This window comes from Ambystoma mexicanum, chromosome 4q (genome assembly GCF_040938575.1).
Source record: "Ambystoma mexicanum isolate Mex_15411 chromosome 4q, UKY_AmexF1_1, whole genome shotgun sequence".
In the NCBI taxonomy this organism is placed as follows: domain Eukaryota; kingdom Metazoa; phylum Chordata; class Amphibia; order Caudata; family Ambystomatidae; genus Ambystoma; species Ambystoma mexicanum.
The window spans coordinates 436,883,444-436,911,295 of record NC_090928.1 but is presented as its reverse complement, the minus strand read 5'-3'; the positions used below and the strand labels follow the sequence as shown (position 1 = coordinate 436,911,295).

The following is a 27,852-nucleotide window of genomic DNA, read 5'->3' as shown; positions in this document are numbered from 1 at the left end:
AATTAATATTGGTAAACATTTTAGAATTGGGGGTATAGCTCGGTGGTAGAGCATTTGACTGCAGATCAAGAGGTGCCTAGTTCAAATATGTGTGCCCCCTTCTCCAACTGTTTTACCTGTAGAAATCTTTTTTTTTATTAAATAAATTGAAGTAAACATTTACAATCTTAGCATTTTATGTAATGAGCAACACATTTCTGCATTTGAAATACTCCTGATCATCACCTGAAACATAGGGTAAACACCATTAAGCTGTTTAGGATTTTGTCGTATGATACAAGCTGTGTTTTACATTCACCCAAGTTCTACTGGTGATATTATCAGTTTGAAATAGTCCATTGGAAGCTGATATGAATGTTATAAAACTGTGGTGGAAACCAATAATATGCCCTTAATGAAATGTATTAATTTGTATAGCTGATCAGAAGTGCACTGATGTCATTAGTTCTACAAGTTCTATACAGTCACCCACTCTATCACCTTTTTAAAAAAGGGCAGTTTTCAGCATTCAAGGGTTTATACCATTGGTAGAGCGTAGGAGTGCAGTTCAAAAAGTCCCTGTTTCATAACCATATACCCTCTTCAATAGATCCTGTTTAAATGTTTTTCAACCCAATGCACTGTAAGAAACAATAAGATATATCATCATTTCATATACAAAACAATGAATAATTGGGTTTAACTATGCTCTTAGCACAAAATCAACAAACTGCAGTAGAGAAGTAGTTACATTTTGCAGAATTTGTGCATTTGACAAAGGTTTTTTTTCCATGTTCCAAGATCTACATGTGATACGAAATTTATGAATTCTTGCAATGGAAACCTCACTGTGTTTTACCAAGGCAGATAAAGGACATCTCGTGTACCCCTTATAGTTATAAGGAGGGTTTGGTGGCTGAAAATGCATTGCTTTGATGGTGATTGCATGTTGCTTCCACTTTGTACATATTACAGAATTCATATAGGTGAATATTTTAGAATTGGGGGTATACCTCAGTGGTAGAGCATTCGACTGAAGATCAATAGGTCCCTAGTTCGAATCTGGGTGCCCCCTTGTCCAGCTGTTTTACCGGTAGAAATCTTTTTTTAATTAAATAAATTGAAGTAAACATTGACAATCTTAGCATTTTATGTAATGAGCAACACATTTCAACATTTGAAATACTCCTGATCATCACCTGAAACATAGGGTAAACACCATTAAGCTGTTTAGGATTTTGTCGTATGATACAAGCTGTGTTTTACATTCACCCAAGTTCTACTGGTGATATTATCAGTTTGAAATAGTCCATTGGAAGCTCATATGAATGTTATAAAACTGTGGTGGAAACCAATAATATGCCCTTAATGAAATGTATTAATTTGTACAGCTGACCAGAAGTGCACTGATGTCATTAGTTCTACAAGTTCCATACAGTCACCCACTCTATCACCTTTTTAAAAAAGGGCAGTTTTCAGCATTCAAGGGTTTATGTCAGTGGTAGAGCGTAGGAGTGCAGTTCAAGAAGTCCCTGTTTCATAACCATATACCCCTTCCAATAGATCCTGTTAAAAAGTGTTTCAACCCAATGCACTGTAAGAAACAATAAGATATATCATCATCTCATATACAAAACAATGAACAATTGGGTTTAACTATGCTCTTAGCACAACATCAACAAACTGCTGTAGAGAAGCAGTTACGTTTTGCAGAATTTGTGCATTTGACAAAAGTTTTTTTCCATGTTCCAATATCTACATGTGATACGAAATGTATGAATTCTTGCAATGGAAACCTCACTGTATTTTACCAAGGCAGATAAAGGATATCTTGTGTACACATTATAGTTATAAGGAGGGTTTGGTGGCTGAAAATGCATTGCTTTGATGGTGATTGCATGTTGCTTCCACTTTGTACATATTACTGAATTAATATAGATGAGCATTGAAGAATTGGGGGTGTAGCTCAGTGGTAGAGCATTTGACTGCAGATCAAGAGGTCCCTAGTTCAAATCTGGGTGCCCCCTTGTCCAACTGTTTTACCTGTAGAAATATTGTTTTAAATAAATTGAAGAAAACATTTACAATCTTAGCATTTTATGTAATGAGCAACACATTTCTACATTTGAAATACTCCTGATCATCACCTGAAACATAGGGTAAACACCATTAAGCTGTTTAGGATTTTGTCGTATGATACAAGCTGTGTTTTACATTCACCCAAGTTCTACTGGTGATATTATCAGTTTGAAATAGTCCATTGGAAGCTGATATGAATGTTATAAAACTGTGGTGGAAACCAATAATATGCCCCCAATGAAATGTATTAATTTGTACAGCTGACCAGAAGTGCACTGATGTCATTAGTTCTGCAAGTTCCATACAGTCACCCACTCTATCACCTTTTTAAAAAAGGGCAGTTTTCAGCATTCAAGGGTTTATGTCAGTGGTAGAGCATAGGAGTGCAGTTCAAGAAGTCCCTGTTTCATAACCATATACCCTCTTCAATAGATGCTGTTAAAATGTGTTTCAACCCAATGCACTGTAAGAAACAATAGGATATATCATCATTTTGAAGTGGGAGAATGGGAGAAAAAGCTCCCCCCAATCTCCTCGCGACCATGGCCCAGAGGATCGCGGCCTAGACACCTACCACGAGATGAATTCCTCTATCTACCAGACGACCAAATACCCTGGATCAAGAACATACCGATATGCGCACCAGCCTGCCCTACTCGAGCCGACACATGCGGCATGGATGAACTCAACTAAGACCTCGACAACAAGCACCCACATCGTTAGAGATGCCATGACGACCTAGCCAACTGCCAAGAACACACGTGCCACCATGCACACTGGACACTCACGCACCAACCCACACGAAGAATATATTCAGTGCTATGACGTAGGTGACGGATACACCCACTGACGCGCATCTTTATTATTTTTCACATAGGTTTTCCGTAATGCAGAAACGCAAGACGCATAAAGCACTCGCGTATACGCTTGCTGACGCTTCTCCCGCCCCTTGCATCGTGATGAGAATATAACGAAGATGTAATACTGCCTATGAAGCCATGTCGCACCACAACACAGGTGCCGTGCATTACACCTTCCCACCTATGAACCAGGCCCAAGTAGGCCGCAAGCAAGAGCCGCCATGAACACTGAATGTGCAAGAGTACAAGTGCTGATCACGCAGAACGAGCCCAGCGAGAGCTCACAGCCAAGGGAGCGATGTTGCAACTCGTATGCTACCAGCCGACGCCAAGGTCACACCTGTAAGCAAAGCCAAGCACGCAGAAGCAAAATACAACTTTAAATGTGCAGGATTCTGCCCCAGCCACGGTCTCCCCTTACGTGACCAAGCCAACCTGACAAGGTGCCAGACCCACGAGGGAGAAGTCGCCTGGGTCCCACGTCTGGGACACAGGCTGCAACAATGAAATGACCCAACGGACACCTACAGCGATGGGAATGGTCTGCTGTCAGGCCTATGCGCAAATCTGCGCATTGTCTGCACGAACACATAGTTACATATTGTTGCTAGTGACAGGTACACTGCGAGCTGGGAACAACGATGGTCCCAGGCTGGGGGGCTCGCGGGTGGACCAATCAGAACATGGGAGCACTCATCACTGACGTCACTAACATTAGCCAATCATTAGGGGTCTTCGTGTAACAATTTTCAAGTATCTAATAGAAGGGAAAACCCAAGTATACCACCTGACTCATCCTCAACCACTAATACTGTTCTCTATATGTATGCTATATTAACCCTACCACTCGAGGAACCAATCCAGAGTGGCGATTGGTTTTTCGCTAACTTTCCCAGGTGACGCAAGTAGCGCGTCATACTGAGGCAAAAAGGGCCTGCGAGCCCCACGAACTTTGAGAGTCTGGACGGACGCGTATGATCCTAGACCCATCCCTGCCGTTGTTTAATAAACAGCAGAACCACCTTGCTTCTTGCGTGTGTCTCATACTCAATTTTGGGGAACACGGGAGGAGTTGGGGCCTCCCAGCCCGGAGGCCCGCGGACGGACCAGGCGACCCCGGGACAATCACCCCGACAATTTCATGTACAAAACAATGAACAATTGGGTTTAACTATGCTCTTAGCACAAAATCAACAAACTGCAGTAGAGAAGCAGTTAGGTTTTGCAGAATTTGTGCATTTGACAAACGTTTTTTTCCATGTTCCAATATCTACATGTGATACGAGATGTATGAATTCTTGCAATGGAAACCTCACTGTATTGTACCAAAGCAGATAAAGGACATCGTGTGTACCCCTTATAGTTATAAGGAGGGTTTGGTGGCTGAAAATGCATTGCTTTGATGGCGATTGCATGTTGCTTCCACTTTGTACATATTACTGAATTAATATTGGTGAACATTTCATAATTGGGGGTATAGCTCAGTGGTAGAGCATTTGACTACAGATCAAGAGGTCCCTAGTTCAAATCTGGGTGCCCCCTTGTCCAACTGTTTTACCTGTAGAAATATATTTTTAAATAAATTGAAGAAAACATTTACAATCTTAGCATTTTATGTAATGAGCAACACATTTGTACATTTGAAATACTCCTGATCATCTCCTGAAACATAGGGTAAACACCATGAAGCTGTGTAGGATTTCTTTGTATGATACAAGCTGTGTTTTACATTTACCCAAGTTCTACTGGTGATATTATCAGTTTGAAATAGTCCATTGGAAGCTCATATGAATGTTATAAAACTGTGGTGGAAACCAATAATATGCCCTTAATGAAACGTATTAACTTGTACAGCTGATCAGAAGTGCACTGATGTCATTAGTTCTACAAGTTCTATACAGTCACCCACTATATCACCTTTTTAAAAAAGGTGAGTTTTCAGCATTCAAGGGTTTATACCATTGGTAGAGCGTAGGAGTGCAGTTCAAAAAGTCCCTGTTTCATAACCATATACCCTCTTCACTAGATCCTGTTAAAATGTTTTTCAACCCAATGCACTGTAAGACACAATAAGATATATCATCATTTCATATACAAAACAATGAACAATTGGGTTTAACTATGCTCTTAGCACAAAATCAACAAACTGCAGTAGAGAAGTAGTTACATTTTGCAGAATTTATGCATTTGACAAAGGTTTTTTTTCCATGTTCCAAGATCTACATGTGATACGAAATGTATGAATTCTTGCAATGGAAACCTCACTGTGTTTTACCAAGGCAGATAAAGGACATCTTGTGTACCCCTTATAGTTATAAGGAGGGTTTGGTGGCTGAAAATGCATTGCTTTGATGGTTTTTGCATGTTGCTTCCACTTTGTACATATTACTGAATTAATATAGGTGAACATTTTAGAATTGGGGTATAGCTCCATGGTATAGCATTTAACTGCAGATCAAGAGGTCCCTAGTTCAAATCTGGGTGCCCCCTTGTCCAACTGTTTTACCTGTAGAAATATTTTTTTAAATAAATTGAAGAAAACATTTACAATCTTAGCATTTTATGTAATGAGCAACACATTTCTACATTTGAAATACTCCTGATCATCACCTGAAACATAGGGTAAACACCATTAAGCTGTTTAGGATTTTGTCGTATGATACAAGCTGTGTTTTACATTCACCCAAGTTCTACTGGTGATATTATCAGTTTGAAATAGTCCATTGAAAGCTGATATGAATGTTATAAAACTGTGGTGGAAACCAATAATATGCCCTCAATGAAATGTATTAATTTGTACAGCTGACCAGAAGTGCACTGATGTCATTAGTTCTACAAGTTCCATACAGTCACCCACTCTATCACCTTTTTAAAAAAGGGCAGTTTTCAGCATTCAAGGGTTTATGTCAGTGGTAGAGCGTAGGAGTGCAGTTCAAGAAGTCCCTGTTTCATAACCATATACCCTTTTCAATAGATCATGTTGAAATGTTTTTCAACCCAAAGCACTGTAAGAAACAATAAGATATATCATCATTTCATATACAAAACAATGAACAATTGGGTTTAACCATGCTCTTAGCACAAAATCAACAAACTGCAGTAGAGAAGCAGTTACATTTTGCAGAATTTGTGCATTTGACAAAGGTTTTTTTTCCATGTTCCAAGATCTACATGTGATACGAAATGTATGAATTCTTGCAATGGAAACCTCACTGTATTTTACCAAGGCAGATAAAGGACATCTTGTGTACCTCTTATAGTTATAAGGAGGGTTTGGTGGCTGAAAATGCATTGCTTTGATGGTGATTGCATGTTGCTTCCACTTTGTACATATTGCTGAATTAATATAGATGAACATTGCAGAATTGGGGGTGTAGCTTAGTGGTAGAGCATTTGACTGCAGATCAAGAGGTCCCTAGTTCAAATTTGGGTGCTCCCTTGTCCAACTGTTTTACCTGTAGAAATATTGTTTTAAATAAATTGAAGAAAACATTTACAATCTTAGCATTTTATGTAATGAGCAACACATTTCTACATTTGAAATACTCCTGATCATCACCTGAAACATAGGGTAAACACCATTAAGCTGTTTAGGATTTTGTCGTATGATACAAGCTGTGTTTTACATTCACCCAAGTTCTACTGGTGATATTATCAGTTTGAAATAGTCCATTGGAAGCTGATATGAATGTTATAAAACTGTGGTGGAAACCAATAATATGCCCCCAATGAAATGTATTAATTTGTACAGCTGACCAGAAGTGCACTGATGTCATTAGTTCTACAAGTTCCATACAGTCACCCACTCTATCACCTTTTTAAAAAAGGGCAGTTTTCAGCATTCAAGGGTTTATGTCAGTGGTAGAGCGTAGGAGTGTAGTTCAAGAAGTCCCTGTTTCATAACCATATACCCTCTTCAATAGATGCTGTTAAAATGTGTTTCAACCCAATGCACTGTAAGAAACAATAGGATATATCATCATTTTGAAGTGGGAGAATGGGAGAAAAAGCTCCCCCCAATCTCCTCGCGACCATGGCCCAGAGGATCGCGGCCTAGACACCCACCACGAGATGAATTCCTCTATCTACCAGACGACCAAATACCCTGGATCAAGAACATACGGATATGCCCACCAGCCTGCCCTACTCGAGCCGACACCTGCGGCATGGATGAACTCAACTAAGACCTCGACAACAAGCACCCACATCGTTAGAGATGCCATGACGACCTAGCCAACTGCCAAGAACACACGTGCCACCATGCACACTGGACACTCACGCACCAACCCACACGAAGAATATATTCAGTGCTATGACGTAGGTGACGGATACACCCACTGACGCGCATCTTTATTATTTTTCACATAGGTTTTCCGTAATGCAGAAACGCAAGATGCATAAAGCACTTGCGTATACGCTTGCTGACGCTTCTCCCACCCCTTGCATCGTGATGAGAATATAACGAAGATGTAATACTGCCTATGAAGCCATGTCGCACCACAACACAGGTGCCGTGCATTACACCTTCCCACCTATGAACCAGGCCCAAGTAGGCCGCAAGCAAGAGCCGCCATGAACACTGAATGTGCAAGAGTACAAGTGCTGATCGCGCAGAACGAGCCCAGCGAGAGCTCACAGCCAAGGGAGCGATGTTGCAACTCGTATGCTACCAGCCGACGCCAAGGTCACACCTGTAAGCAAAGCCAAGCACGCAGAAGCAAAATACAACTTTAAATGTGCAGGATTCTGCCCCAGCCACGGTCTCCCCTTACGTGACCAAGCCAACCTGACAAGGTGCCAGACCCACGAGGGAGAAGTCGCCTGGGTCCCACGTCTGGGACACAGGCTGCAACAATGAAATGATCCAACGGACACCTACAGCGATGGGAATTGTCTGCTGTCAGGCCTATGCGCAAATCTGCGCATTGTCTGCACGAACACATAGTTACATATTGTTGCTAGTGACAGGTACACTGCGAGCTGGGAACAACGATGGTCCCAGGCTGGGGGGCTCGCGGGTGGACCAATCAGAACATGGGAGCACTCATCACTGACGCCACTAACATTAGCCAATCATTAGGGCTCTTTGTGTAACAATTTTCAAGTATCTAATAGAAGGGACAACCCAAGTATACCACCTGACTCATCCTCAACCACTAATACTGTTCTCTATATGTATGCTATATTAACCCTACCACTCGAGGAACCAATCCACAGTGGCGATTGGTTTTTCGCTAACTTTCCCAGGTGACGCAAGTAGCGCGTCATACTGAGGCAAAAAGGGCCTGCGAGCCCCACGAACTTTGAGATTCTGGACGGACGCGTATGATCCTAGACCCATCCCTGCCGTTGTTTAATAAACAGCAGAACCACCTTGCTTCTTGCGTGTGTCTCATACTCAATTTTGGGGAACACGGGAGGAGTTGGGGCCTCCCAGCCCGGAGGCCTGCGGACGGACCAGCCGACCCCGGGACAATCACCCCGACAATTTCATGTACAAAACAATGAACAATTGGGTTTAACTATGCTCTTAGCACAAAATCAACAAACTGCAGTAGAGACGCAGTTAGGTTTTGCAGAATTTGTGCATTTGACAAAAGTTTTTTTCCATGTTCCAATATCTACATGTGATACGAAATGTATGAATTCTTGCAATGGAAACCTCACTGTATTGTACCAAGGCAGATAAAGGACATCGTGTGTACCCCTTATAGTTATAAGGAGGGTTTGGTGGCTGAAAATGCATTGCTTTGATGGCGATTGCATGTTGCTTCCACTTTGTACATATTACTGAATTAATATAGATGAACATTGCAGAATTGGGGGTGTAGCTCAGTGGTAGAACATTTGACTGCAGATCAAGAGGTCCCTAGTTCAAATCTGGGTGCCCCCTTGTCCAACTGTTTTACCTGTAGAAATATTGTTTTAAATAAATTGAAGAAAACATTTACAATCTTAGCATTTTATGTAATGAGCAACACATTTCTACATATGAAATACTCCTGATCATCACCTGAAACATAGGGTAAACACCATTAAGCTGTTTAGGATTTTGTCGTATGATACAAGCTGTGTTTTACATTCACCCAAGTTCTACTGGTGATATTATCAGTTTGAAATAGTCCATTGGAAGCTGATATGAATGTTATAAAACTGTGGTGGAAACCAATAATATGCCCTCAATGAAATGTATTAATTTGTACAGCTGACCAGAAGTGCACTGATGTCATTAGTTCTACAAGTTCCATACAGTCACCCACTCTATCACCTTTTTAAAAAAGGGCAGTTTTCAGCATTCAAGGGTTTATGTCAGTGGTAGAGCGTAGGAGTGCAGTTCAAGAAGTCCCTGTTTCAGAACCATATACCCTTTTCAATAGATCCTGTTGAAATGTTTTTCAACCCAATGCACTGTAAGAAACAATAAGATATATCATCATTTCATATACAAAACAATGAACAATTGGGTTTAACCATGCTCTTAGCACAAAATCAACAAACTGCAGTAGAGAAGCAGTTACATTTTGCAGAATTTGTGCATTTGACAAAGGTTTTTTTTCCATGTTCCAAGATCTACATGTGATACGAAATGTATGAATTCTTGCAATGGAAACCTCACTGTATTTTACCAAGGCAGATAACGGACATCTTGTGTACCCCTTATAGTTATAAGGAGGGTTTGGTGGCTGAAAATGCATTGCTTTGATGGCGATTGCATGTTGCTTCCACTTTGTACATATTACTGAATTAATATAGATGAACATTGCAGAATTGGGGGTGTAGCTCAGTGGTAGAACATTTGACTGCAGATCAAGAGGTCCCTAGTTCAAATCTGGGTGCCCCCTTGTCCAACTGTTTTACCTGTAGAAATATTGTTTTAAATAAATTGAAGAAAACATTTACAATCTTAGCATTTTATGTAATGAGCAACACATTTCTACATATGAAATACTCCTGATCATCACCTGAAACATAGGGTAAACACCATTAAGCTGTTTAGGATTTTGTCGTATGATACAAGCTGTGTTTTACATTCACCCAAGTTCTACTGGTGATATTATCAGTTTGAAATAGTCCATTGGAAGCTGATATGAATGTTATAAAACTGTGGTGGAAACCAATAATATGCCCTCAATGAAATGTATTAATTTGTACAGCTGACCAGAAGTGCACTGATGTCATTAGTTCTACAAGTTCCATACAGTCACCCACTCTATCACCTTTTTAAAAAAGGGCAGTTTTCAGCATTCAAGGGTTTATGTCAGTGGTAGAGCGTAGGAGTGCAGTTCAAGAAGTCCCTGTTTCAGAACCATATACCCTTTTCAATAGATCCTGTTGAAATGTTTTTCAACCCAATGCACTGTAAGAAACAATAAGATATATCATCATTTCATATACAAAACAATGAACAATTGGGTTTAACCATGCTCTTAGCACAAAATCAACAAACTGCAGTAGAGAAGCAGTTACATTTTGCAGAATTTGTGCATTTGACAAAGGTTTTTTTTCCATGTTCCAAGATCTACATGTGATACGAAATGTATGAATTCTTGCAATGGAAACCTCACTGTATTTTACCAAGGCAGATAAAGGACATCTTGTGCACCCCTTATAGTTATAAGGAGGGTTTGGTGGCTGAAAATGCATTGCTTTGATGGTGATTGCATGTTGCTTCCACTTTGTACATATTACTGAATTAATATAGATGAACATTTCAGAATTGGGGGTATAGCTCAGTGGTAGAGCATTTGACTGCAGATCAAGAGGTTCCTAGTTCAAATCTGGATGCCCCCTTGTTTACCGGTAGAAATATTGTTTTAAATAAATTGAAGAAAACATTTACAATCTTAGCATTTTATGTAATGAGCAGCAACACGTTTCTACATTTGAAATACTCCTGATCATCTCCTGAAACATAGGGTAAACACCATGAAGCTGTTTAGGATTTCTTTGTATGATACAAGCTGTGTTTTTACATTCACCCAAGTTCTACTGGTGATATTATCAGTTTGAAATAGTCCATTGGAAGCGCATATGAATGTTATAAAACTGTGGTGGAAACCAATAGTATGCCCTTAATGAAATGTATTAATTTGTACAGCTGACCAGAAGTGCACTGATGTCATTAGTTCTACAAGTTCCATACAGTCACCCACTCTATCACCTTTTTAAAAAAGGGCAGTTTTCAGCATTCAAGGGTTTATGTCAGTGGTAGAGCGTAGGAGTGCAGTTCAAAAAGTCCCTGTTTCATCACCATATACCCTCTTCAATAGATCCTGTTAAAATGTTTTTCAACCCAATGCACTCTAAGAAACAATAAGATATATCATCATTTCATATACAAAACAATGAACAATTGGGTTTAACTATGCTCTTAGCACAAAATCAACAAACTGCAGTAGAGAAGCAGTTACATTTTGCAGAATTTGTGCATTTGACAAAAGTTTTTTTTCCATGTTCCAAGATCTACATGTGATACGAAATTTATGAATTCTTGCAATTGAAACCTCACTGTGTTTTACCAAGGCAGATAAAGGACATCTTGTGTACCCCTTATAGTTATAAGGAGGGTTTGGTGGCTGAAAATGTATTGCTTTGATGGTGATTGCATGTTGCTTCCACTTTGTACATATTACTGAATTAGTATAGATGAAGATTTCAGAATTGGGGGTATAGCTCAGTGGTAGAACATTTGACTGCAGTTTAAGAGGTTCCTAGTTCAAATCTGGATGCCCCCTTTTTTTAAATAAATTGAATAAAACATTTACAATCTTAGCATTTTATGTAATGAGCAACACATTTCTACATTTGAAATACTCCTGATCATCTCCTGAAACATAGGGTAAACACCATGAAGCTGTTTAGGATTTCTTTGTATGATACAAGCTGTGTTTTACATTCACCCAAGTTCTACTGGTGATATTATCAGTTTGAAATAGTCCATTGGAAGCTCATATGAATGTTATAAAACTGTGGTGGAAACCAATAACATGCCCTTAATGAAATGTACTAATTTGTACAGCTGACCAGAAGTGCACTGATGTCATTAGTTCTACAGGTTCCATAAAGTCACCCACTCTATCACCTTTTTAAAAAAGGGCAGTTTTCAGCATTCAAGGGTTTATGTCAGTGGTAGAGCGTAGGCGTGCAGTTCAAAAAGTCCCTGTTTCATAACCATATACCCTCTTCAATAGATCCTGTTAAAATGTTTTTCAACCCAATGCACTGTAAGAAACAATAAGATATATCATCATTTCATATACAAAACAATGAACAATTGGGTTTAACTATGCTCTTAGCACAAAATCAACAAACTGCAGTAGAGAAGCAGTTACATTGTGCAGAATTTGTGCATTTGACAAAAGTTTTTTTTCCGTGTTCCAAGATCTACATGTGATACGAAATTTATGAATTCTTGCAATTGAAACCTCACTGTGTTTTACCAAGGCAGATAAAGGACATCTTGTGTACCCCTGATAGTTATAAGGAGGGTTTGGTGGCTGAAAATGCATTGCTTTGATGGTGATTGCATGTTGCTGCCACTTTGTACATATTACTGAATTAATATAGGTGAACATTTTGGAATTGGGGTATAGCTCAATGGTAGAGCATTTGACTGCAGATCAAGAGGTCACTAGTTCAAATCTGGGTGCCCCCGTGTCCAACTGTTTCACCTGTAGAAATCTTCTTTTAATTAAATAAATTGAAGACATAATTTACAATCTTAGCATTTTATGTAAAGAGCAACACATTTCTACATTTGAAATACTCCTGATCATCTCCTGAAACATAGGGTAAACACCATGAAGCTGTTTTGGATTTCTTCGTATGATACAAGGTGTGTTTTACATTCACCCAAGCTCTACTGGTGATATTATCAGTTTGAAATAGTCCATTGGAAGCTGATATAAATGTTATAAAACTGTGGAGGAAACCAATAATATGCCCTCAATGAAATGTATTAATTTGTACAGCTGACCAGAAGTGCACTGATGTCATTAGTTCTACAAGTTCCATAAAGTCACCCACTCTATCACCTTTTTAAAAAAGGGCAGTTTTCAGCATTCAAGGGTTTATGTCAGTGGTAGAGCGAAGGAGTGCAGTTCAAAAAGTCCCTGTTTCATAACCATATACCCTCTTCAATAGATCCTGTTAAAATGTTTTTCAACCCAATGCACTGTAAGAAACAATAAGATATATCATCATTTCATATACAAAACAATGAACAATTGGTTTTAACTATGCTCTTAGCACAAAATCAACAAACTGCAGTAGAGAAACAGTTACATTGTGCAGAATTTGTGCATTTGACAAAAGATTTTTTTCCGTGTTCCAAGATCTACATGTGATACAAAATTTATGAATTCTTGCAATTGAAACCTCACTGTGTTTTACCAAGGCAGATAAAGGACATCTTGTGTACCCCTTATAGTTATAAGGAGGGTTTGGTGGCTGAAAATGCATTGCTTTGATGGTGATTGCATGTTGCTGCCACTTTGTACATATTACTGAATTAATAAAGGTGAACATTTTAGAATTGGGGTATAGCTCAATGGTAGAGCATTTGACTGCAGATCAGGAGGTCACTAGTTCAAATCTGGGTGCCCCCGTGTCCATCTGTTTTACCTGTAGAAATCTTTTTTTAATTAAATAAATTGAAGAAAACATTTACAATCTTAGCATTTTATGTAAAGAGCAACACATTTCTACATTTGAAATACTCCTGATCATCTCCTGAAACATAGCATAAACACCATGAAGCTGTTTTGGATTTCTTCATATGATACAAGGTGTGTTTTACATTCACCCAAGCTCTACTGGTGATATTATCAGTTTGAAATAGTCCATTGGAAGCTGATATGAATGTTGTAAAACTGTGGTGGAAACCAATAATATACCCTCAATGAAATGTATTAATTTGTACAGCTGACCAGAAGTGCACTGATGTCATTAGTTCTACAAGTTCCATACAGTCACCCACTCTATCACCTTTTTAAAAAAGGGCAGTTTTCAGTATTCAAGTGTTTATGTCAGTGGTAGAGCTTAGGAGTGCAGTGCAAGAAGTCCCTGTTTCCTAACGATATACCCTTTTCAATAGATCCTGTTAAAATGTTTTTCAACCCAATGCACTGTAAGAAACAATAAGATATATCATCATTTCATATACAAAACAATGAACAATTGGGTTTAACCATGCTCTTAGCAGAAAATAAACAAACTGCACTAGAGAAACAGTTACATTTTGCAGAATTTGTGCATTTGACAAAGGTTTTTTTTCCATGTTCCAAGATCTACATGTGATACGAAATTCATGAATTATTGCAATGGAAACCTCACTGTATTTTACCAAGGCAGATAACGGACATCTTGTGTACCCCTTATAGTTATAAGGAGGGTTTGGTGGCTGAAAATGCATTGCTTTGATGGTGATTGCATGTTGCTTCCACTTTGTACATATTACTGAATTAGTATAGGTGAACATTTCAGAATTGGGGGTATAGCTCAGTGGTAGAGCATTTGACTGCAGTTTAAGAGGTTCCTAGTTCAAATCTGGATGCCCCCTTTTTTTAAATAAATTGAATAAAACATTTACAATCTTAGCATTTTATGTAAAGAGCAACACATTTCTACATTTGAAATACTCCTGATCATCTCCTGAAACATAGGGTAAACACCATGAAGCTGTTTTGGATTTCTTCGTATGATACAAGGTGTGTTTTACATTCACCCAAGCTCTACTGGTGATATTATCAGTTTGAAATAGTCCATTGGAAGCTGATATGAATGTTATAAAACTGTGGTGGAAACCAATAATATGCCCTCAATGAAATGTATTAATTTGTACAGCTGACCAGAAGTGCACTGATGTCATTAGTTCTACAAGTTCCATAAAGTCACCCACTCTATCACCGTTTTAAAAAAGGGCAGTTTTCAGCATTCAAGGGTTTATGTCAGTGGTAGAGCGTAGGAGTGCAGTTCAAAAAGTCCCTGTTTCATAACCATATACCCTCTTCAATAGATCCTGTTAAAATGTTTTTCAACCCAATGCACTGTAAGAAACAATAAGATATATCATCATTTCATATACAAAACAATGAACAATTGGTTTTACCTATGCTCTTAGCACAAAATCAACAAACTGCAGTAGAGAAGCAGTTACATTGTGCAGAATTTGTGCATTTGACAAGTTTTTTTTTTTCGTGTTCCAAGATCTACATGTCATACGAAATTTATGAATTCTTGCAATTGAAACCTCACTGTGTTTTACCAAGGCAGATAAAGGACATCTTGTGTACCCCTGATAGTTATAAGGAGGGTTTGGTGGCTGAAAATGCATTGCTTTGATGGTGATTGCATGTTGCTGCCACTTTGTACATATTACTGAATTAATATAGGTGAACATTTTAGAATTGGGGTATAGCTCAATGGTAGAGCATTTGACTGCAGATCAAGAGGACACTAGTTCAAATCTGGGTGCCCCCGTGTCCAACTGTTTCACCTGTAGAAATCTTCTTTTAATTAAATAAATTGAAGACATAATTTACAATCTTAGCATTTTATGTAAAGAGCAACACATTTCTACATTTGAAATACTCCTGATCATCTCCTGAAACATAGGGTAAACACCATGAAGCTGTTTTGGATTTCTTCGTATGATACAAGGTGTGTTTTACATTCACCCAAGCTCTACTGGTGATATTATCAGTTTGAAATAGTCCATTGGAAGCTGATATAAATGTTATAAAACTGTGGTGGAAACCAATAATATGCCCTCAATGAAATGTATTAATTTGTACAGCTGACCAGAAGTGCACTGATGTCATTAGTTCTACAAGTTCCATAAAGTCACCCACTCTATCACCTTTTTAAAAAAGGGCAGTTTTCAGCATTCAAGGGTTTATGTCAGTGGTAGAGCGTAGGAGTGCAGTTCAAAAAGTCCCTGTTTCATAACCATATACCCTCTTCAATAGATCCTGTTAAAATGTTTTTCAACCCAATGCACTGTAAGAAACAATAAGATATATCATCATTTCATATACAAAACAATGAACAATTGGTTTTAACTATGCTCTTAGCACAAAATCAACAAACTGCAGTAGAGAAGCAGTTACATTGTGCAGAATTTGTGCATTTGACAAAAGTTTTTTTCCGTGTTCCAAGATCTACATGTGATACGAAATTTATGAATTCTTGCAATTGAAACCTCACTGTGTTTTACCAAGGCAGATAAAGGACATCTTGTGTACCCCTTATAGTTATAAGGAGGGTTTGGTGGCTGAAAATGCATTGCTTTGATGGTGATTGCATGTTGCTGCCACTTTGTACATATTACTGAATTAATATAAGTGAACATTTTAGAATTGGGGTATAGCTCAATGGTAGAGCATTTGACTCCAGATCAAGCGGTTCCTAGTTCAAATCTGGGTGCCCCCTTGTTTACCGGTAGAAATATTGTTTTAAATAAATTGAAGAAAACATTTACAATCTTAGCATTTTATGTAATGAGCAGCACATTTCTACATTTGAAATACTCCTGATCATCTCCTGAAACATAGGGTAAACACCATGAAGCTGTTTAGGATTTCTTTGTATGATACAAGCTGTGTTTTGCATTCACCCAAGTTCTACTGGTGATATTATCAGTTTGAAATAGTCCATTGGAAGCGCATATGAATGTTATAAAACTGTGGTGGAAACCAATAGTATGCCCTTAATGAAATGTATTAATTTGTACAGCTGACCAGAAGTGCACTGATGTCATTAGTTCTACAAGTTCCATACAGTCACCCACTCTATCACCTTTTTAAAAAAGGGCAGTTTTCAGCATTCAAGGGTTTATGTCAGTGGTAGAGCGTAGGAGTGCAGTTCAAAAAGTCCATGTTTCATAACCATATACCCTCTTCAATAGATCCTGTTAAAATGTTTTTCAACCCAATGCACTCTAAGAAACAATAAGATATATCATCATTTCATATACAAAACAATGAACAATTGGGTTTAACTATGCTCTTAGCACAAAATCAACAAACTGCAGTAGAGAAGCAGTTACATTTTGCAGAATTTGTGCATTTGACAAAAGTTTTTTTTCCATGTTCCAAGATCTACATGTGATACGAAATTTATGAAGTCTTGCAATTGAAACCTCTCTGTGTTTTACCAAGGCAGATAAAGGACATCTTGTGTACCCCTTATAGTTATAAGGAGGGTTTGGTGGCTGAAAATGCATTGCTTTGATGGTGATTGCATGTTGCTGCCACTTTGTACATATTACTGAATAAATATAGGTGAACATTTTAGAATTGGGGGTGTAGCTCAATGGTAGAGCATTTGACTGCAGATCAGGAGGTCACTAGTTCAAATCTGGGTGCCCCCGTGTCCATCTGTTTTACCTGTAGAAATCTTTTTTTAATTAAATAAATTGAAGAAAACATTTACAATCTTAGCATTTTATGTAAAGAGCAACACATTTCTACATTTGAAATACTCCTGATCATCTCCTGAAACATAGGATAAACACCATGAAGCTGTTTTGGATTTCTTCGTATGATACAAGGTGTGTTTTACATTCACCCAAGCTCTACTGGTGATATTATCAGTTTGAAATAGTCCATTGGAAGCTGATATGAATGTTGTAAAACTGTGGTGGAAACCAATAATATACCCTCAATGAAATGCATTAATTTGTACAGCTGACCAGAAATGCACTGATGTCATTAGTTCTACAAGTTCCATACAGTCACCCACTCTATCACCTTTTTAAAAAAGGGCAGTTTTCAGTATTCAAGGGTTTATGTCAGTGGTAGAGCGTAGGAGTGCAGTTCAAGAAGTCCCTGTTTCCTAACGATATACCCTTTTCAATAGATCCTGTTAAAATGTTTTTCAACCCAATGCACTGTAAGAAACAATAAGATATATCATCATTTCATATACAAAACAATGAACAATTGGGTTTAACCATGCTCTTAGCACAAAATAAACAAACTGCAGTAGAGAAACAGTTACATTTTGCAGAATTTGTGCATTTGACAAAGGTTTTTTTTCCATGTTCCAAGATCTACATGTGATACGAAATTTATGAATTATTGCAATGGAAACCTCACTGTATCAGATAACGGACATCTTGTGTACCCCTTATAGTTATAAGGAGGGTTTGGTGGCTGAAAATGCATTGCTTTGATGGTGATTGCATGTTGCTTCCACTTTGTACATATTACTGAATTAGTATAGGTGAACATTTCAGAATTGGGGGTATAGCTCAGTGGTAGAGCATTTGACTGCAGTTTAAGAGGTTCCTAGTTCAAATCTGGATGCCCCCTTTTTTTAAATAAATTGAATAAAACATTTACAATCTTAGCATTTTATGTAATGAGCAACACATTTCTACATTTGAAATACTCCTGATCATCTCCTGAAACATAGGGTAAACACCATGAAGCTGTTTAGGATTTCTTTGTATGATACAAGCTGTGTTTTACATTCACCCAAGTTCTACTGGTGATATTATTAGTTTGAAATAGTCCATTGGAAGCTCATATGAATGTTATAAAACTGTGGTGGAAACCAATAACATGCCCTTAATGAAATGTATTAATTTGTACAGCTGACCAGAAGTGCACTGATGTCATTAGTTCTACAAGTTCCATAAAGTCACCCACTCTATCACCTTTTTAAAAAAGGGCAGTTTTCAGCATTCAAGGGTTTATGTCAGTGGTAGAGCGTAGGAGTGCAGTTCAAAAAGTCCCTGTTTCATAACCATATACCCTCTTCAATAGATCCTGTTAAAATGTTTTCAACCCAATGCACTGTAAATGCACTGTAAGAAACAATAAGATATATCATCATTTCATATACAAAACAATGAACAATTGGGTTTAACTATGCTCTTAGCACAAAATCAACAAACTGCAGTAGAGAAGCAGTTACATTGTGCAGAATTTGTGCATTTGACAAAAGTTTTTTTTCCGTGTTCCAAGATCTACATGTGATACGAAATGTATGAATTCTTGCAATTGAAACCTCACTGTGTTTTACCAAGGCAGATAAAGGACATCTTGAGTACCCCTTATAGTTATAAGGAGGGTTTGGTGGCTGAAAATGCATTGCTTTGATGGTGATTGCATGTTGCTGCCACTTTGTACATATTACTGAATTAATATAGGTGAACATTTTAGAATTGGGGTATAGCTCAATGGTAGAGCATTTGACTGCAGATCAAGAGGTCACTAGTTCAAATCTGGGTGCCCCCGTGTCCAACAGTTTTACCTGTAGAAATCTTTTTTTAATTAAATAAATTGAAGACATAATTTACAATCTTAGCATTTTATGTAAAGAGCAACACATTTCTACATTTGAAATACTCCTGATCATCTCCTGAAACATAGGGTAAACACCATGAAGCTGTTTTGGATTTCTTCGTATGATACAAGGTGTGTTTTACATTCACCCAAGCTCTACTGGTGATATTATCAGTTTGAAATAGTCCATTGGAAGCTGATATGAATGTTATAAAACTGTGGTGGAAACCAATAATATGCCCTCAATGAAATGTATTAATTTGTACAGCTGACCAGAAGTGCACTGATGTCATTAGTTCTACAAGTTCCATAAAGACACCCACTCTATCACCGTTTTAAAAAAGGGCAGTTTTCAGCATTCAAGGGTTTATGTCAGTGGTAGAGCGTAGGAGTGCAGTTCAAAAAGTCCCTGTTTCATAACCATATACCCTCTTCAATAGATCCTGTTAAAATGTTTTTCAACCCAATGCACTGTAAGAAACAATAAGATATATCATCATTTCATATACAAAACAATGAACAATTGGGTTTAACTATGCTCTTAGCACAAAATCAACAAACTGCAGTAGAGAAGCAGTTACATTGTGCAGAATTTGTGCATTTGACAAAAGTTTTTTTTCCGTGTTCCAAGATCTACATGTGATACGAAATGTATGAATTCTTGCAATTGAAACCTCACTGTGTTTTACCAAGGCAGATAAAGGACATCTTGTGTACCCCTTATAGTTATAAGGAGGGTTTGGTGGCTGAAAATGCATTGCTTTGATGGTGATTGCATGTTGCTGCCACTTTGTACATATTACTGAATTAATATAGGTGAACATTTTAGAATTGGGGTATAGCTCAATGGTAGAGCATTTGACTGCAGATCAAGAGGTCACTAGTTCAAATCTGGGTGCCCCCGTGTCCAACTGTTTTACCTGTAGAAATCTTTTTTTAATCAAATAAATTGAAGAAATAATTTACAATCTTAGCATTTTATGTAAAGAGCAACACATTTCTACATTTGAAATACTCCTGATCATCTCCTGAAACATAGGGTAAACACCATGAAGCTGTTTTGGATTTCTTCGTATGATACAAGGTGTGTTTTACATTCACCCAAGCTCTACTGGTGATATTATCAGTTTGAAATAGTCCATTGCAAGCTGATATGAATGTTATAAAACTGTGGTGGAAATCAATAATATGCCCTCAATGAAATGTATTAATTTGTACAGCTGACCAGAAGTGCACTGATGTCATTAGTTCTACAAGTTCCATAAAGTCACCCACTCTATCACCGTTTTAAAAAAGGGCAGTTTTCAGCATTCAAGGGTTTATGTCAGTGGTAGAGCGTAGGAGTGCAGTTCAAAAAGTCCCTGTTTCATAACCATATACCCTCTTCAATAGATCCTGTTAAAATGTTTTTCAACCCAATGCACTGTAAGAAACAATAAGATATATCATCATTTCATATACAAAACAATGAACAATTGGTTTTACCTATGCTCTTAGCACAAAATCAACAAACTGCAGTAGAGAAGCAGTTACATTTTGCAGAATTTGTGCATTTGACAAAAGTTTTTTTTCCATGTTCCAAGATCTACATGTGATACGAAATTTATGAATTCTTGCAATTGAAACCTCACTGTGTTTTACCAAGGCAGATAAAGGACATCTTGTGTACCCCTTATAGTTATAAGGAGGGTTTGGTGGCTGAAAATGTATTGCTTTGATGGTGATTGCATGTTGCTTCCACTTTGTACATATTACTGAATTAGTATAGATGAAGATTTCAGAATTGGGGGTATAGCTCAGTGGTAGAACATTTGACTGCAGTTTAAGAGGTTCCTAGTTCAAATCTGGATGCCCCCTTTTTTTAAATAAATTGAATAAAACATTTACAATCTTAGCATTTTATGTAATGAGCAACACATTTCTACATTTGAAATACTCCTGATCATCTCCTGAAACATAGGGTAAACACCATGAAGCTGTTTAGGATTTCTTTGTATGATACAAGCTGTGTTTTACATTCACCCAAGTTCTACTGGTGATATTATCAGTTTGAAATAGTCCATTGGAAGCTCATATGAATGTTATAAAACTGTGGTGGAAACCAATAACATGCCCTTAATGAAATGTACTAATTTGTACAGCTGACCAGAAGTGCACTGATGTCATTAGTTCTACAGGTTCCATAAAGTCACCCACTCTATCACCTTTTTAAAAAAGGGCAGTTTTCAGCATTCAAGGGTTTATGTCAGTGGTAGAGCGTAGGCGTGCAGTTCAAAAAGTCCCTGTTTCATAACCATATACCCTCTTCAATAGATCCTGTTAAAATGTTTTTCAACCCAATGCACTGTAAGAAACAATAAGATATATCATCATTTCATATACAAAACAATGAACAATTGGGTTTAACTATGCTCTTAGCACAAAATCAACAAACTGCAGTAGAGAAGCAGTTACATTGTGCAGAATTTGTGCATTTGACAAAAGTTTTTTTTCCGTGTTCCAAGATCTACATGTGATACGAAATTTATGAATTCTTGCAATTGAAACCTCACTGTGTTTTACCAAGGCAGATAAAGGACATCTTGTGTACCCCTGATAGTTATAAGGAGGGTTTGGTGGCTGAAAATGCATTGCTTTGATGGTGATTGCATGTTGCTGCCACTTTGTACATATTACTGAATTAATATAGGTGAACATTTTGGAATTGGGGTATAGCTCAATGGTAGAGCATTTGACTGCAGATCAAGAGGTCACTAGTTCAAATCTGGGTGCCCCCGTGTCCAACTGTTTCACCTGTAGAAATCTTCTTTTAATTAAATAAATTGAAGACATAATTTACAATCTTAGCATTTTATGTAAAGAGCAACACATTTCTACATTTGAAATACTCCTGATCATCTCCTGAAACATAGGGTAAACACCATGAAGCTGTTTTGGATTTCTTCGTATGATACAAGGTGTGTTTTACATTCACCCAAGCTCTACTGGTGATATTATCAGTTTGAAATAGTCCATTGGAAGCTGATATAAATGTTATAAAACTGTGGAGGAAACCAATAATATGCCCTCAATGAAATGTATTAATTTGTACAGCTGACCAGAAGTGCACTGATGTCATTAGTTCTACAAGTTCCATAAAGTCACCCACTCTATCACCTTTTTAAAAAAGGGCAGTTTTCAGCATTCAAGGGTTTATGTCAGTGGTAGAGCGAAGGAGTGCAGTTCAAAAAGTCCCTGTTTCATAACCATATACCCTCTTCAATAGATCCTGTTAAAATGTTTTTCAACCCAATGCACTGTAAGAAACAATAAGATATATCATCATTTCATATACAAAACAATGAACAATTGGTTTTAACTATGCTCTTAGCACAAAATCAACAAACTGCAGTAGAGAAACAGTTACATTGTGCAGAATTTGTGCATTTGACAAAAGATTTTTTTCCGTGTTCCAAGATCTACATGTGATACAAAATTTATGAATTCTTGCAATTGAAACCTCACTGTGTTTTACCAAGGCAGATAAAGGACATCTTGTGTACCCCTTATAGTTATAAGGAGGGTTTGGTGGCTGAAAATGCATTGCTTTGATGGTGATTGCATGTTGCTGCCACTTTGTACATATTACTGAATTAATAAAGGTGAACATTTTAGAATTGGGGTATAGCTCAATGGTAGAGCATTTGACTGCAGATCAGGAGGTCACTAGTTCAAATCTGGGTGCCCCCGTGTCCATCTGTTTTACCTGTAGAAATCTTTTTTTAATTAAATAAATTGAAGAAAACATTTACAATCTTAGCATTTTATGTAAAGAGCAACACATTTCTACATTTGAAATACTCCTGATCATCTCCTGAAACATAGCATAAACACCATGAAGCTGTTTTGGATTTCTTCATATGATACAAGGTGTGTTTTACATTCACCCAAGCTCTACTGGTGATATTATCAGTTTGAAATAGTCCATTGGAAGCTGATATGAATGTTGTAAAACTGTGGTGGAAACCAATAATATACCCTCAATGAAATGTATTAATTTGTACAGCTGACCAGAAGTGCACTGATGTCATTAGTTCTACAAGTTCCATACAGTCACCCACTCTATCACCTTTTTAAAAAAGGGCAGTTTTCAGTATTCAAGTGTTTATGTCAGTGGTAGAGCTTAGGAGTGCAGTGCAAGAAGTCCCTGTTTCCTAACGATATACCCTTTTCAATAGATCCTGTTAAAATGTTTTTCAACCCAATGCACTGTAAGAAACAATAAGATATATCATCATTTCATATACAAAACAATGAACAATTGGGTTTAACCATGCTCTTAGCAGAAAATAAACAAACTGCACTAGAGAAACAGTTACATTTTGCAGAATTTGTGCATTTGACAAAGGTTTTTTTTCCATGTTCCAAGATCTACATGTGATACGAAATTCATGAATTATTGCAATGGAAACCTCACTGTATTTTACCAAGGCAGATAACGGACATCTTGTGTACCCCTTATAGTTATAAGGAGGGTTTGGTGGCTGAAAATGCATTGCTTTGATGGTGATTGCATGTTGCTTCCACTTTGTACATATTACTGAATTAGTATAGGTGAACATTTCAGAATTGGGGGTATAGCTCAGTGGTAGAGCATTTGACTGCAGTTTAAGAGGTTCCTAGTTCAAATCTGGATGCCCCCTTTTTTTAAATAAATTGAATAAAACATTTACAATCTTAGCATTTTATGTAAAGAGCAACACATTTCTACATTTGAAATACTCCTGATCATCTCCTGAAACATAGGGTAAACACCATGAAGCTGTTTTGGATTTCTTCGTATGATACAAGGTGTGTTTTACATTCACCCAAGCTCTACTGGTGATATTATCAGTTTGAAATAGTCCATTGGAAGCTGATATGAATGTTATAAAACTGTGGTGGAAACCAATAATATGCCCTCAATGAAATGTATTAATTTGTACAGCTGACCAGAAGTGCACTGATGTCATTAGTTCTACAAGTTCCATAAAGTCACCCACTCTATCACCGTTTTAAAAAAGGGCAGTTTTCAGCATTCAAGGGTTTATGTCAGTGGTAGAGCGTAGGAGTGCAGTTCAAAAAGTCCCTGTTTCATAACCATATACCCTCTTCAATAGATCCTGTTAAAATGTTTTTCAACCCAATGCACTGTAAGAAACAATAAGATATATCATCATTTCATATACAAAACAATGAACAATTGGTTTTACCTATGCTCTTAGCACAAAATCAACAAACTGCAGTAGAGAAGCAGTTACATTGTGCAGAATTTGTGCATTTGACAAGTTTTTTTTTTTCGTGTTCCAAGATCTACATGTCATACGAAATTTATGAATTCTTGCAATTGAAACCTCACTGTGTTTTACCAAGGCAGATAAAGGACATCTTGTGTACCCCTGATAGTTATAAGGAGGGTTTGGTGGCTGAAAATGCATTGCTTTGATGGTGATTGCATGTTGCTGCCACTTTGTACATATTACTGAATTAATATAGGTGAACATTTTAGAATTGGGGTATAGCTCAATGGTAGAGCATTTGACTGCAGATCAAGAGGACACTAGTTCAAATCTGGGTGCCCCCGTGTCCAACTGTTTCACCTGTAGAAATCTTCTTTTAATTAAATAAATTGAAGACATAATTTACAATCTTAGCATTTTATGTAAAGAGCAACACATTTCTACATTTGAAATACTCCTGATCATCTCCTGAAACATAGGGTAAACACCATGAAGCTGTTTTGGATTTCTTCGTATGATACAAGGTGTGTTTTACATTCACCCAAGCTCTACTGGTGATATTATCAGTTTGAAATAGTCCATTGGAAGCTGATATAAATGTTATAAAACTGTGGTGGAAACCAATAATATGCCCTCAATGAAATGTATTAATTTGTACAGCTGACCAGAAGTGCACTGATGTCATTAGTTCTACAAGTTCCATAAAGTCACCCACTCTATCACCTTTTTAAAAAAGGGCAGTTTTCAGCATTCAAGGGTTTATGTCAGTGGTAGAGCGTAGGAGTGCAGTTCAAAAAGTCCCTGTTTCATAACCATATACCCTCTTCAATAGATCCTGTTAAAATGTTTTTCAACCCAATGCACTGTAAGAAACAATAAGATATATCATCATTTCATATACAAAACAATGAACAATTGGTTTTAACTATGCTCTTAGCACAAAATCAACAAACTGCAGTAGAGAAGCAGTTACATTGTGCAGAATTTGTGCATTTGACAAAAGTTTTTTTCCGTGTTCCAAGATCTACATGTGATACGAAATTTATGAATTCTTGCAATTGAAACCTCACTGTGTTTTACCAAGGCAGATAAAGGACATCTTGTGTACCCCTTATAGTTATAAGGAGGGTTTGGTGGCTGAAAATGCATTGCTTTGATGGTGATTGCATGTTGCTGCCACTTTGTACATATTACTGAATTAATATAAGTGAACATTTTAGAATTGGGGTATAGCTCAATGGTAGAGCATTTGACTCCAGATCAAGCGGTTCCTAGTTCAAATCTGGGTGCCCCCTTGTTTACCGGTAGAAATATTGTTTTAAATAAATTGAAGAAAACATTTACAATCTTAGCATTTTATGTAATGAGCAGCACATTTCTACATTTGAAATACTCCTGATCATCTCCTGAAACATAGGGTAAACACCATGAAGCTGTTTAGGATTTCTTTGTATGATACAAGCTGTGTTTTGCATTCACCCAAGTTCTACTGGTGATATTATCAGTTTGAAATAGTCCATTGGAAGCGCATATGAATGTTATAAAACTGTGGTGGAAACCAATAGTATGCCCTTAATGAAATGTATTAATTTGTACAGCTGACCAGAAGTGCACTGATGTCATTAGTTCTACAAGTTCCATACAGTCACCCACTCTATCACCTTTTTAAAAAAGGGCAGTTTTCAGCATTCAAGGGTTTATGTCAGTGGTAGAGCGTAGGAGTGCAGTTCAAAAAGTCCATGTTTCATAACCATATACCCTCTTCAATAGATCCTGTTAAAATGTTTTTCAACCCAATGCACTCTAAGAAACAATAAGATATATCATCATTTCATATACAAAACAATGAACAATTGGGTTTAACTATGCTCTTAGCACAAAATCAACAAACTGCAGTAGAGAAGCAGTTACATTTTGCAGAATTTGTGCATTTGACAAAAGTTTTTTTTCCATGTTCCAAGATCTACATGTGATACGAAATTTATGAAGTCTTGCAATTGAAACCTCTCTGTGTTTTACCAAGGCAGATAAAGGACATCTTGTGTACCCCTTATAGTTATAAGGAGGGTTTGGTGGCTGAAAATGCATTGCTTTGATGGTGATTGCATGTTGCTGCCACTTTGTACATATTACTGAATAAATATAGGTGAACATTTTAGAATTGGGGGTGTAGCTCAATGGTAGAGCATTTGACTGCAGATCAGGAGGTCACTAGTTCAAATCTGGGTGCCCCCGTGTCCATCTGTTTTACCTGTAGAAATCTTTTTTTAATTAAATAAATTGAAGAAAACATTTACAATCTTAGCATTTTATGTAAAGAGCAACACATTTCTACATTTGAAATACTCCTGATCATCTCCTGAAACATAGGATAAACACCATGAAGCTGTTTTGGATTTCTTCGTATGATACAAGGTGTGTTTTACATTCACCCAAGCTCTACTGGTGATATTATCAGTTTGAAATAGTCCATTGGAAGCTGATATGAATGTTGTAAAACTGTGGTGGAAACCAATAATATACCCTCAATGAAATGCATTAATTTGTACAGCTGACCAGAAATGCACTGATGTCATTAGTTCTACAAGTTCCATACAGTCACCCACTCTATCACCTTTTTAAAAAAGGGCAGTTTTCAGTATTCAAGGGTTTATGTCAGTGGTAGAGCGTAGGAGTGCAGTTCAAGAAGTCCCTGTTTCCTAACGATATACCCTTTTCAATAGATCCTGTTAAAATGTTTTTCAACCCAATGCACTGTAAGAAACAATAAGATATATCATCATTTCATATACAAAACAATGAACAATTGGGTTTAACCATGCTCTTAGCACAAAATAAACAAACTGCAGTAGAGAAACAGTTACATTTTGCAGAATTTGTGCATTTGACAAAGGTTTTTTTTCCATGTTCCAAGATCTACATGTGATACGAAATTTATGAATTATTGCAATGGAAACCTCACTGTATCAGATAACGGACATCTTGTGTACCCCTTATAGTTATAAGGAGGGTTTGGTGGCTGAAAATGCATTGCTTTGATGGTGATTGCATGTTGCTTCCACTTTGTACATATTACTGAATTAGTATAGGTGAACATTTCAGAATTGGGGGTATAGCTCAGTGGTAGAGCATTTGACTGCAGTTTAAGAGGTTCCTAGTTCAAATCTGGATGCCCCCTTTTTTTAAATAAATTGAATAAAACATTTACAATCTTAGCATTTTATGTAATGAGCAACACATTTCTACATTTGAAATACTCCTGATCATCTCCTGAAACATAGGGTAAACACCATGAAGCTGTTTAGGATTTCTTTGTATGATACAAGCTGTGTTTTACATTCACCCAAGTTCTACTGGTGATATTATTAGTTTGAAATAGTCCAT

At 37.3% G+C, this 27,852-nt stretch overlaps 5 non-coding genes across 5 annotated transcripts; all 5 read left to right on the top strand.

Moving 5' to 3' along the window:
* Nucleotides 1–982: 982 nt before the first annotated feature.
* TRNAF-GAA (transfer RNA phenylalanine (anticodon GAA)) lies at nucleotides 983–1,054 on the top strand. The gene has a single exon. It is a non-coding gene; the product is annotated as a tRNA-Phe (tRNA).
* Nucleotides 1,055–1,934: 880 nt separating this feature from the next.
* On the top strand, nucleotides 1,935–2,006 carry TRNAC-GCA (transfer RNA cysteine (anticodon GCA)). Its single transcript has one exon. It is a non-coding gene; the product is annotated as a tRNA-Cys (tRNA).
* A 2,382-nt stretch (nucleotides 2,007–4,388) lies between these two features.
* On the top strand, nucleotides 4,389–4,460 carry TRNAC-ACA (transfer RNA cysteine (anticodon ACA)). Its single transcript has one exon. It is a non-coding gene; the product is annotated as a tRNA-Cys (tRNA).
* Nucleotides 4,461–16,277: 11,817 nt separating this feature from the next.
* TRNAW-CCA (transfer RNA tryptophan (anticodon CCA)) lies at nucleotides 16,278–16,349 on the top strand. The gene has a single exon. It is a non-coding gene; the product is annotated as a tRNA-Trp (tRNA).
* Nucleotides 16,350–25,691: 9,342 nt separating this feature from the next.
* Nucleotides 25,692–25,763, top strand: TRNAW-CCA (transfer RNA tryptophan (anticodon CCA)). The gene has a single exon. It is a non-coding gene; the product is annotated as a tRNA-Trp (tRNA).
* Nucleotides 25,764–27,852: the final 2,089 nt, after the last annotated feature.